The following is a 12,089-nucleotide window of genomic DNA, read 5'->3' on the forward strand; positions in this document are numbered from 1 at the left end:
GTGTAGAAACATTACTGATTTTCATATGGTGATTTTTTTTTTTTATCCTGCAATGTTAAGAATTTTATTTTACTAGTTCTAAGAGTTTTTGGTGGCGTTTTCAGGTTTTTCTCTGTATGAGATCATGTTATCTGCAAACAAAGACATTTTGACATTCTCTTTTCCAATTTGGATGTATTTTGTTTCTTTTTCTTTCCTGATTGCTTGGGCTAGGACTTCCAATGCTAATTGAACAAGAGTGTTGAAAATGGGCATCCTTGTCTTGTTCCATTTCTTTGAGGAAAAGCTTTTTTCCCCCATTTAGTAGGATATTAGTTTTGAGGCTTTATTGTGTTGAGGTATGTTTCTTTTATATCTAGTTTGTTCAAAGTTTTATCATGAAGGCATATTGAATTTTGTCAAATACTTTTTCTGTGTCTTTTGAGATGATTTCATGTTTTTTTGTCTTTCATTCTGTTGTTGTGATGTATCATGTTTATTGCTTTGCATATGTTGGACTAACCTTGCATCTCTGCAATAAATCCCACTTGATAATAGTGTATAATCTTTTTGCTGTGCTGTTGGATTTAGTTTGCTAGTTTGTTTGTTTGTTTTGAGACAGAGTCTTGCTCTGTCGCCCAGGCTGGAGTGCAGTGGTGTGAATCTCGGCTCACTGCAACCTCTGCCTCCTGGGTTCAAGTGATTCTCCTGCCTCAGCTTCCCCAGTAGCTGGGACTATAGGCATGCACCACCACACCCAGTTGATCATTGTATTTTTTTAGTAGAGACGGGGGTTTCACCAGGTTGGCCAGGATGGTCTCGATCTTTTGACCTCATGATCTACCCACCTCAGCCTCCCAAAGTGCTAGGATTACAGGCATGAGCCAACCTGCCCAGCCATTTGCTAGTATTTTATTGAGGATTTTTACATCTACGTTCATTACAGATATTGGCCTGTAGTCTTCATTTTTGTTTTGTTCTCTTCTGGTTTGTGTATCAGCCTAAGGCTGGCACCATAGAATAAATTTGGAAGAGTTCCCTCTTCTTTAGTTTTTTAAAAATAGTTTGAGAAGAATTGTTAGTTCTCTTTTAAATGATTGACATTATTGAGCAGTAAGGTTGTCTGGTCTGGGCTAGTCTTTGTTGGGAGATGCTTATTACTTGCCATTTGTCTGTTCAGATTTTCTGCTTCTTCTTGGTTCGGTTTTGGTAGGTTTTATGTGTATAAGAATTAATATACTCCCTCTAGGTTTTCCAGTTTGTTAGCATATTGGAATGATTATTTGTATTTCCATGGCATTGGTTATAAGGTCTCTGTTTTCATTTGTGATTTTATTTATTTGGATCTTCTTTTTCTCTTAGTCTCTTTTCAACAAATCATCTATTTGTTTGTCAATCTTTTGTATTTTTTGTCTCTATTTCATTCGGTCTGATTTAATTTTTATCATTTGTTTTCTTCTATTAATATGAGGCTTGATTTGTTCTTGTTGACTAATTTTTTGAGGTGCTGTATTAGTGAAGTTTTAAATTTATTTATTTATTTACTCTTCCTGCTTTGTTGATGTCATTTATTGCTATGAACTTCCGTGGTAGAACTGCTTTTGCTGTATCCCATAGGTTTTGTTATACTGTGTTTCTATTTTCATTTGTTTCAGAAAGATTTCCTATTTTCTTCTAATTCTTCATTGAACCACTGATCATTCAGAAGCATGTTATTTAACTTCTATATACCTACACAGTTTCAAAAGTTCATCTTTTTATTGACTTCTAGTTTTATTCTATTGTGATCTAAAGAAAACCTTAATATGATTGTAATTTTCATAAGTTTATTGAGGCTTGTTTTATGCCTTAACATATGATCTATCCTGGAGACTGTTGCATATACTGATGAGAAGAATGTATATTCTGCAGCTGTTGTTGAAAACATTTGACAGATGTCTGTTGAGTCTATTTGATCTGTAATGCAGTTTAAGTTCTATGTTTTTTGTCAATTTTCTGTATAGATGATCTGTCCAATGCTAGGAGTGGAGTGTTGAAGTCCCTACCTATTGATATATTGCAGTGTATCTCACGTTTTAACTATAATTTTTACTTTATATATCTGAGTGCTGTTGTGTTGGATGCATATTTATTTAGAATGTATATCCTTTTATAGAATTAATTGCTTTATTCTTATGTGATAACCTTCTTTGTCTCTTTTTTATGTATTTTGACTTAAATTTAATGTATTTTGTCTGATGTAAGTAATTATAGCTACTTCTGCTCAGTTTTGTTTTTTGTTTATGTAGAATCTTTTCCCCTTTTTTTACTTCAGTCTATGTATATCTTTACAGGTGAAGTGAGTTTCTTGTAGACAAAATGGAGTTTGATCTTCTTTTCTTTTTATCCTTTCAGCTAGTCCATGTATTTTAATTGGGGAATTTTAACTAATTACATTTGCAGTTGTTATTGATAGGTATGGATTTACTCCTGTCATTTTGTTAATTTTTTACTGGTTGTTTTTATATTTTTTGTTCCTTTCTTTCTCCATTATTGTTTCTCATTGTCTGGTGGTTTTGTGATAATGTTTGATTTCTTTCTCTTTCTTCTTTGTATGTCTGCTCTACTAGTGAATTTTATACTTTCATTAATTTTCATGTTGGTAGGTATCGTCTTTTCACTTCCAGATTTAGGACTACCTCAAGCATTTCTTATATGGCTTGTCTAGTGGTGATATATTTCCTCTGGTTTGCTGACATGTGAAAAATGTTATTTCTCTTGAGTTTCTGAAGGAAATAATTGCTGGGTGTAGTATTGTTGGCTGGCAAGTTTTTTTGTTTTTGTTTTTGTTTTTCTTTCAGTACTTTGAATATATCATCCCATTCTCCCCTGGACTATAAGGTTTCTGCTGAGAAATTTTCTGTTGGTCTGATAAGGATTGCCTTACATGTGACTTGACACTTTTCTCTTGCTCCTTTTAGAATTCTCTTTATTTTGACTTTTGATGGTTTGACTACAATATACCTTGAAGAGGGACCTTTTGTGTTCAATCAGTTTGGGAATCTCTGAGCTTCCTGGGTCTCAATGTCCCTATCTATCTCTCTCAAGATTTGAGAAGTTTTCAGCTGTTTATTTAAATAGATTTTCAATGTCTTTTCCTATTTATTCACCTTCTAGAACTTACATAATCTGAACATTTGTTCACTTAATGTCTCAGATGTCTTGTATGCCTCTTCATTCTCTTAAATTATTTTTTCTTTTGTTGACTTATTGGGTTATTTCAAAAGACCTGTCTTCAAGTTCAGAAATTCTTTTCTCTTGATCCAGTCAATTGTTGAAGCTGTTGATTACAATTTTTATTTTATTCATTGAAATCTTCAGTTCCAATATTTCTGTTTGGTCTGTCTTATAATATCTATCTCTGTTGATGTTCTTCTTCAGATGATCAATTGTTTCCCTGATTTCATTGAATGGTCTATTTGTATTCTCTTATATATCAGTGAGTTTCTTTAAGATAATTATTTTGAGTTCATTTTTAGGCATTTCATAGATTTTCTTGTTTGGAGTCTGTTGCTGGAAAATTATTATGTTCCTTTGGAAGTGTCATGTTTCTTTGCTTTTTCATACATCTTTTGTCCTTATGTTGATATCTGCACATCTGGTGTAGCAGTTGCCTTGTCTCATTTTATCAAGTAACTTTTTATAAAGAAAGAATGTTTTCTGTAGCTTTGTCCTATAGTGTTGGTTGGGTAATGTTTTGGCTTTGGTTCCGAGTGGGTGCAATAGTTTAATCTCTGTGTGATTTTGTTTGGTATATTCACTGTTAGCAGTGTCTGCAAGTGCCTCAGTGGCCTAGGCTGTGAGAGTTTGTGGAGGCTATAGTGCAGCTTTGCAAAGGGTAGTGGGCCCCCAGTGGGCCAAATCTCTGGCCCCTGAGAGGGCTTATAGGCCTTTGGTAACTCTGTTTCTGGAGTAGGTAAGGTTTCCAGAAGTGGCAGACCCTGAGTGGACCAGTTCTTAGGTCTGAGTGGACCTGTGCAATACCTGGGCTGTTGCACAGGTATTCAGTGGCTTGGCCACTGGAGTGGATGAGGTTGCTACCAGTGGTAGGCATTGGGTGGGCCAGTCCTCTAGCCTCTGGGTGAGGTGTGTGGTGACTCAACTGCTGGAATGAACAGGGCCGCTTGCAGTGACAGGCCCTGAATGGGCTGGTGCTTGGGCCTCTGATGGGGTGTGTGTGAGCACGTCGTGGCTATGTCACTGGAGTGGGTGATTTATCAAGAAAATAGACAACTTACAGGATAGGAGAAAATATTTGCCTATTATAGATCTGATGAGACTTATATCCAGAATTTATACAAAACTCAATAACAAAAGACAATCTAATTCAAAAATCGGCAATGGATCTGAATAGCCATTTATCTAAGGAAAATATACAGATGGACAATAAGCACATAAAGATACTCAGCATCAGCAATCATTAGGGAAATACAAAGGAAAACCACAATGAGATACTTCACACTCGCTAGGATGGGTAAAAAGTAAACAAAATAAAACAAAGCATAATGTAATGAATGTTGGTGAGATGTGGAGAAATTGGAACATTTATACATGGCTGGTGGGAAGGTAAAATGGTGCAGTCACAGTGAAACTAATAGTTTGGTGGTTCCTGGAAAAGTTAAACCTAGTATTATTATAAGACCCAACAACACTACACCTAGATGTAGTAGTTTGTTCTCATACTTCTATGAAGAAATATCCAAGACTGGGTAAGTTATAAAGAAAAAGAGGTTTAATGGGCTCACAGTTCCACCTGGCTGGGAAGACCTCGCAACCATGGTGGAAGGTGAAGGAGGAGCAATGGCATGTCTTACGTGGTGGCAGGAAAAACAGCACATGCAGGGGGACTGCCCTTTATAAAACCATCAGATCTCATGAGACTTATTCATCATCCCAAGAACAGAATGGGAAAAACCAGCCACCAGAAATCAATTAATTGCCACCAGGTCCCTCCCACAACACATGGGGATTATGGGAGCTACAATTCAAGATGAGATTTGGCTGGAGACGCAGGCAAACCATATCATTAGGTATATACTTAAAATAATTGAAAAGAAATGTTTAAACAAATCTTGTACATAAGTGTTCAGGCAGCCCTATTCTTAATAGATAAAATGTAGAAATAACCCAGTGTCTACAAACAGTTTATCAAGATGCGGCAGATGCCTACAATGGAATGTTATTAAGCTATGAAAAGGAATGAAGTACTGATTCATGCTACAACAAGGATGAACCTTGAAAATGTTATGCTAAGTGAAAGAAGTCAGACACAAATGGCTACATATTGTATGGCTGTATTTATATAAAGTGTCCAGAAGAGGCATAGAGACAAAGAAAATTAGTGGTTGTCACATACTGGAGGAGTCAGAGTAAATGCAAAGGCCAGTGACTACTCAATGGGCACAGGTTTCTTTCTGGATGATAAAGATATTCTAGTATTAGATAGTGGTAATTGTTGCCAACCACTGTGAGTGCACTAAACACCACAGAATTGTACACTTTAAAATGTACTAAAAATTGTTCACTTTAAAATGACTAAAAGGGTGAATTTTGTTATATGAATTTTGTCTTAATTTAAAAAATACACAAGGAAAGAAGAAGCATTTTAATTATTTCATGTTTAGCATTATGCTAGTCATTTTCATTCTCTTATTGATTCAAGTGGATATTTATCCATGAACAGGTCATGATTTAATTGAAAGAAAATTTCCAAACTGGACTTTTGAATTTTCTTTTAAACTTTTGAATTTTCTCTGATTCTACCTCTTCTGTGAAGCCTTTTTGAGCTCTCCTAAGACAGAACAAATGACTCCATTCTATGTAATACTTCTTCCATTATTGTACATATTATACTTTGGCTTTATTATTTACATTTGTAATTTGTTTTTGCTTTGTAACATGTTTGTTGTTACTCTCTTTTACTAGTTTATGAGCTCTTCAAGTTTGGGCCTTGCCCTTGTGTTTGCATTTGTGGAGCCTGAAATATCACAAATAGCCCAAAGTACATACTCAATAAAGGTTTTCCTGGCCAGGTGGATTTACATATTTGGTTTCTGTAAGCACTACATTAATGGCTTCTAAAATAGCCCTGTTTAACTTGTCTGTGCAACACTCAGCATTCACTTCCAGAATGAAACTAGGTCACATCTGGGACACATGAAACATTTTAACAGGAGTTGTGTTTGAAATATAAAGCCCTTAAATGTACACCAAAGATAACCTGATCATCCCAAAAAATTATAACTGATAAAAGCTTTATTTCATTATTACATTTTTGGTCTTTGCTCTTTTACTTTTTTGTTTTAGCAAAGAGACTGGTGACATTTTGTCCCTGCTATAGAGATCTGTGGAACTCTGAACTTGAGAGAGGCAGTTTAGGGTATTTGGTGGAAGAAATTTTTAAGAGCAAAGCATTCAAGTGGTAACTTGGGTGCCATTAAGGCATTCAGTTTTAAAAGGGAAATAGAGCATAAAAGTTTGAAAAATTTGCAGTCTGACAATGTGATAGGAAAGAATATCCCATTTTCTGAGGATAAATTCAAGATGGCTGCAGAAATTTGCATAAGTAATGAGGGTCCAAATGTTAATCCCCAAGACAATGGGAAAAATGTCTCTAGGGCATGTCAGATGTCCTCATAGCAGTCCCTCTCATCACAGGCCCAGAGGCTTAGGAGGAAAAGGTGCTGTTGTAGGCTGGGCGCAGAGTCCCCGTGCTGCGTACAGCCTAGGGACTTGGTGCCCTGTGTTCCAGCCACTCCAGCCATGGCTGAAAGGGGCCAACATAGAGCTTCAGCTATGGCTTCAGAGGGTGGAAGCCTCAAGTCTTGGCGGCTTCCTTGTGGTGTTGAACCTGCAGGTGCATGGAAGTCAAGAATCGAGATATGGCAACCTCTGCCTAGATTTCAGAAGATGTATGGAAACGCCTGAGTGCCCAAGCAAAAATTTGCTGCAGGACAGAACCCTCATGGAGAACCTCTTCTAGGGCAGTATGGAAGGAAAATGTGGGGTTGAAACTCCCACAAAAAGTCTCTGCTGGGGCACTGCCTAGTGGAGCTGTGAGAAGAGATCTGCTGACCTCCAGACCCCAGAATGGTAGATTCACCAACAGCTGCACCATGTGCCTGAAAAGCCACAGACACTCAACACTAGCCTCTGAAAGCAGCCAAGAAGGGGGCTATACACTGCAAGGCCACAGAGACAGAGCTGCTCAAGTCTGTGGGAACCCACCTCTTGCATCAGCATGGCCTAGATGTGAGACATGGAGTCAAAGGAGATCATTTTGGAGCTTTAAGATTTGACTGACCTGCTAGATTTCGACTTGCATGGGTCCTGTAGCCCCTTCGTTTTGAACAATTTCTCCCATTTGGAATGGTTGTATTTACCCAATGTCTGTACCCCCACTGTATCTAGGAAATAACTAGCTTGCTTTTGATTTTACAGGCTCATATATAGAGAGAACTTGCCTTGTCTCAGATGAGACTTTGGACTGTGGACTTTTGAGTTCATGCTGAAATGAGTTAAGACTTTGTAGGACTATTGGGAAAGCGTGATTGGTTTTGAAAGGTGAGGATATGAGATTTGGCAGGGGCCGGGGGTGGAATTATATGGTTTTGCTGTGTCCCCACCCAAATCTCATCTTGAGTTGTACTCCCATAATTCCCACATTTTGTGGGAAGGACCCAGTGGGAGATAATTGAATCACTGGGGAAGTTTCCTCCAATACTGTTTTTGTGGTAATGAATAAGTCTCATGAGATCTAATGGTTTTATCAGAGTTTTTCACTTTTGCAACTTCCTCATTCTCTCTTTGCCTGCTGCCATCCTTGTAAGATGGGACTTGCTCCTCCTTGCCTTCCACCATGATTATGAGGCTTTCCCAGCCACATGGAACTATAAGTACAATTAAACGTCTTTCTTTCTAGACTGCTGCCATCCATGTAAGATGAGATTTGTTCCTTCTTGCCTTCCTCCATTATTGTAAGGCTTCTCCAGCCACGTGGAACTGTAAGTCCAACTGAATTTCTTTCTTTTTTAAATTGTCCATTCTCAGGCATGTCTTATTCAGCAACATGGAAACAGACTAATACAGTAATTTGGTACCAGTAGAGCGGGGTGTTGCTGAAAATGTGGAAGCAACTTTGAAACTGGGTAACAGGCAGAGATTGCAACAGTTTGGAAGACTCAGAAGAAGACAAAGACCTCTTTGTCTATTTCAAAAGAATTCATGAAGCAGCATTATTATCCACATTTTGCAAATGAAAATATTGAAGTAGTCAAGTTTAAATAACTTGCTGAAAGTCACATAGCCCCTAAGTGGCAGACCTAGGTCTTAAATTCATGTTCTAGATCCACTTAACATTCTTTTATGCCAGAATGTCTGTCTTACATTTTATGTATAGGACGTGCCTTATATTCAAGACAGTCTGAATCTTGTAAATAATTATGACTTCCATTTTTAATTGGACTGTCAGGAAACTTAGGGTCAAACTTTAAGTCCCCTTTGCTAAGTGTGCATGATTTTATGGCTTGTATTTCTTAGTGGTCTTGTCTTAATTTTTGATTTTACTTCCTCATTGCCCTGATTTCTTTTTGACTGTATATTACCTATATTTTCCTCCATATCATTTTGATAAGGTGAATGATAAACAAATGAATAAATAGCTCTGTAGCCTTGAGCCTGTGCTTAGTCAGCCTTTTCTCTAATAGAGATCCAGGACTGTCACTATATAGGTGTTGTGAACCCCCCAGTTCTACCTTAAATACACATATTTAAGATCTCTGCTTTAGAGTTGGTTTTACAATCACAGACTTTTTGTAACAAAGTGTCCCCAGCAGCCATTACCAATGAATTAGTATTGGCAGAAGAGTTAAAGCCAATTTGATATGCTTGGTGTAATATGACCAGTAAATTAACTGATAATACTGTAGGATCTTTAATATGGTAATGCCCTATGAAGAGCTGCTACTGTGTTTAATAGAGGATACCCAGAAAGCTTTTAACCCAAGCTCCTTGTATGTGATGAGCAACATTATAGTCTGAATGCTTCCCATACTTCAAGTACTTAAATAAGTGGCAAATTGAGCAACATGTGAATGCACTCTCTCTTCTAATAATTAATTTTTCTTCCCTAGACTCAAATTTGTGGCATTATTCCAAGGATATCTCAATGTTTTTTTTTCTTTTAAGTGCTGTACTATTTGGTTCTTTCATCCTAGATAAAGAGTTATTTGGCCTTATTAATACAGTTAGCTCCACTAAAGCTGTAGGGTCACAATTCCATTATCTAATATCCTGAAGCAGCACTACACCACCATTCAGGAGAGAGCAGAATTAATTTAGGCAATTCAAGACTTGGGTTCTATTTAACACCATTTAGTGAAAATTTCCAAAGAACCATTTAAAGAAGCTTTGCCCATAAGATCATAATGACATGAGTCACTATAATTATCAAAATGTTACTGATGTATAAGTTTCTTATAGTTTTATAAATATTTATATATTGTAATATGTTTTCACATATATTTTCTCATAACTCAAAGCTTTAACAGATTTCCTTTTAACATACATATCTATGTGTATATGAATATATAATCAAGCGTTTGATTCTGTGGGGTAAGTATCAAAACTGGCTGATGGGCAACATTAAGATATTCTTTAAGCAAACTGGTCACCTTCTATTCTGTTGTGTGAAACTCAGGTGCATTGGCCTGTGGGCCTTGCTTAAGCTGACAGTCTGGCACTTTCAGTTTCTCCCCCAAGGTGAATATATGAGACTCTGACATTGACACAGATATGGCTATTTCACCTTCAGAAACATTCTATTCCTTGACATGTTTGAGAATTAAAATTAAGAAAATGTTCAGGATTTTGACCCCTTTCAATCTAGTGTCTTTCTTAATGTTGTTCTTTTCCATGTTTTCTCCACTGTTCCAATTGTTTCAAAGATGAACAACAATCATTTGATGATGTTTTTACTTTTTTTTTTTTTTTTGAGACGGAGTCGTGCTCTGTGGCCCAGGCTGGAGTGCAGTGGCCTGATCTCAGCTCACTGCAACCTCTGCCTCCCTGGTTCAAGTGATTCTCTTGCCTCAGCCTCCTGAGTAGCTGGGATTACAGGTGCACAGCATCATGCCTGACTAATTTTTTTATTTTTAGTAGAGACGGGGTTTCGCCATGTTGGTCAAGCTGGTCTTGAACTCCTGACCTCATGATCTGCCCACCTCAGCCTCCCAAAGTGCTGGAATTACAAGTGTGAACCACTGTGCCCAGATGTTTTTACATTTTAAAGCTTTCCCCTTTATCACCTCATTATATTTCCATATCTTTCTGTGTGGTACTATCATGACTCACATATTTCCAGTGAAAATATTAATGTTATGACATTCAGAACCAGAAAAGCTTCAGGAGGATTGGCAGACCCAATGGTGCCATGCTCACTGGTGTTCACTGTTTATTATAGATTCAAAGATATCAGTGGACAACCCATTCCAGACATTGTGAGGAATACAAAGATAGACAGAACACATCAGTGAATGTCCTCTATGCTCCAGGAGTAATTTGAAGGCACCATACGTCTTACTTCCAAGGCCCTCCCAGGTGCTATTTTCTCTGCTTAAAAGACTAGCTGGGTACAGTGGCTCATGCCTGTAATATCAGTACTTTGGGAGGCTGAGGCAGGATTATTGCTTGAGCCCAGGAGTTCAAGACTAGCCTGGGTAACATAGCGAGACCTCGTCGCTACAAAACAATTTAAAAATTAGCCAGGTGTGGTGTGGCCTGTGCCTACGGTCACAGCTACTTGGGAGGCAGGAGCAGGAGGATTGCTTGAACCTGGGACATCAAGGCTGCAGTGAGCTATAATTGCACCACTGCACTCAAGCCTAGGTGACAGAGTGAGATCCTGTCTCAATAAAAATAAAAATAAAAACTCCCCTTAACTTTTATAAACTCATCTTCACTTATCTAAACTCCATGAAGCAAGTATCAGGTCTGTATTAATTACTGTATTCCCTGCCACTAGCACAGTACATTGGTAAATGCTCAATTAACATTTGTTGAATGACTGAACTCAGCCTATTATCTTGTTGCCTTTTGCTGCCTCTGTAGTAATTATATTTCCTTGCTGCCCTTGTAATAATAGCACACATTTCTCTTGCTCTTAGAGTCCATAATGTTGTTTCTGCTTGACTCTGAAACAAACTCTTGAAAAACAGAGGACACAGAAGATCTCAAGAGTGTTTCCCCATGACAATTTATATTAAAACTCTGTCCGGGCCCACTGTCAGTTCAGAATAAGATGAATCAGTAAGAGGTGACACTGGAAACTAACTACAGAACCTGTTGGAATTCACTAGTTAAATAAAATTAGGTTTGGCATGGTGGCCTATGCTTATAACCCCAGTACCTTGGGAGGCTGAAGCAGGCGCATTGCTTGAGGCCAGGAATTTGAGGCTGCTGTGAGCAATGATCATGCCATTATACTCCAGCCAGGGCAACAGAATGAGACCCTGTCTCAAAGAAAAAAAAAATTAACCAGTTTCTGACTTTTCTAACTAAAAATAATAGAATTATATATTGTATCCTGTTTACAAGATTTTCAGCTACATCATTTAATTAGTAACATCCAGTATATAATATCTATGATAAAGTCAGAATAAAATTATTGCTTCCAAATGAGCAAAATATAGTCAAAAGCTTTATGGGAGGAAATATCATAACTCCATTATATACTCATGCTGTTACATTGGTATAAGATATGTACATTTTAAACCTATGAAACCGTGACATAATCATCTTCATAATCTATTGAAACATTTGCACATTTCTGGCATGAGCACAGTGCTCAGCATAGAGTGTGTGTTTGACAAATGTTTTTGAAATAAGTGAATAGATATACTATGACTGATATTTGACAAGAACTTTATGGTGTTCAAAGCCATTATTTCATTTGAACCTCATAACAACTCAGTGAGTGGGTAGAGAAGTAATTACTACCAACTCTACCTTAAAAATGAAGAAAAGAGCCACCCAGAGGGTTTAATTAATTTGTCCAAGTTCACACAGAACTTGTA

Source organism: Sapajus apella, unplaced genomic scaffold (genome assembly GCF_009761245.1).
Source record: "Sapajus apella isolate SASKATOON/1434 unplaced genomic scaffold, GSC_monkey_1.0 scaffold36, whole genome shotgun sequence".
Classification (NCBI taxonomy): Eukaryota; Metazoa; Chordata; class Mammalia; order Primates; family Cebidae; genus Sapajus; species Sapajus apella.